A 1,696-nucleotide genomic window follows, 5' to 3' on the forward strand; every position below is an offset into this window, starting at 1 on the left:
AAACACTAAAAAAAATTAACTTTTATTCGTAATTTCAAATTCTACTTTTTTAATTTTTCCTTGCCCCCCAACCCCAACCCCCCCTCCCCTTCCCCACCCCCAATCCCTCCCGTCCCTCGCCCCCCCCTTACCCCCCCCCCCCCGAATTTCTTTTAAGTATATTTTTCAGTTTTAGTATTTTTTTTATTTATCGGTTTAAAGGTTTAAAATTTTACAAGTTCCAAAGTTATGTGTTCGGAGGTTTATGTGTTTGGAAGTTTACATGTTTAGAAATTATAAAGTTTACGGGTTAGAAATTCCATGGTTTCGAAAGTTTAGCGGTTCGAAAGTTTATGAAAACTGTGGGTTCAGAAGGTTGTTGGTTTGAAAGTTTATGGCTTCATGTTTATTATATCTAGATTATTTATAAATACTCTTGAGAAGTCATTTTCCTTAATTTGCGTACCAAAAACCGAAAAATGAATAAGATTACTACTTGTTTTCCAAGAAAATATTTTCCGTTATACCAAACACACCCTTAGTCTCTTTTGGGTAAGCTTAAGTTGCAAAAGTCAACCGGATGTTGACTTATGTGAAAAAGGGCTCGGATGTGAATTCCGATGGTTCGATAGCTTCGGGAGACGATTTGGGGCTTAGGAGTGTGATCAGAATGAGTTTTGGAGATCCGGAGTAGCTTTAGGCTTGAATTGGTGAAGATGGATTTTTGGCGCTTTCCGGTTGATAGGCGAGATTTTGATATAGGGGTCGGAATGAAATTCCGAAAGTTGCAGTAGGTCCGTTGTGTCATTTGAGATGTGTGTCCCAAATTTCAGGTCATTGGGACGTGGTTTGATAGACTTTTTGATCAAAAGCGTAATCCGGAAGATTTTTGGAACCTTAGGCTTGAATCCGATGTGTTTTGGTTGATTCGATGTTGTTTGTGGTGTTTTGAAGATTGGAATAAGTTTGAATAGTGGTATATGACTTGTTTGTGCTTTTGGTTGAGGTCCCGGGGGCCTCGGGGTGATTTTGGATGATTGACGGAAGATTTGAGCTTGGTTTTGGCAGCTGAAGACGTCCCATTGCTGTCATAACCGCATCTGCGGCTAAGGGACCGCAGGTGCGGGCCCGTAGAAGTGCCCAGATGGTCGGAGATGTGGAATTGGCCATGTAGGGCTGGGACCGCTGAAGCGGCTGCTCGATCGCACCTGCGAGGCTTCTTGATCGCAGATGCGGAAATGGGCGCATTAGTGAAAGCCGCAGATGCGGTGCATTTGACCATAAAAGCAGTATCGCAGAAGTGGAGGAAGGGCCGCAGGTGCGAAAACCCTGGGCCAGAAAGTATATAAACCCTCCTTCGCGATTTTTAGCCTTTCTTCACCATTTCAAATCGATTTTTGGAGCTTTTAGGGGTTTTTAAGAGGGAATCGGAGGGAACTTCGTTGAGGTAAGAATTTTGATCATAAAACTCGTTCCTATGGTGTTATATCATTGATTAGGTTTGAAATTTATGAAAATTTGTGGGTAAATATTGAAGAAACTAGGGCTTGAGATTGGAGACCTAGAATTTGGGATTTGAGGGGTAATTTGTGCTTGAATTTTGGTAAATTTGATATGCATGAACTTTTGGGAAGATAAGGACTCCATTGATGTTAATTTTGTCGGATTCCGAGACGTGAGCTCGGGGGGTCGGGTTTGGTTAATTTCGGGATTCATG

This window comes from Nicotiana attenuata, unplaced genomic scaffold, assembly GCF_001879085.1.
Source record: "Nicotiana attenuata strain UT unplaced genomic scaffold, NIATTr2, whole genome shotgun sequence".
Lineage (NCBI taxonomy): Eukaryota > Viridiplantae > Streptophyta > Magnoliopsida > Solanales > Solanaceae > Nicotiana > Nicotiana attenuata.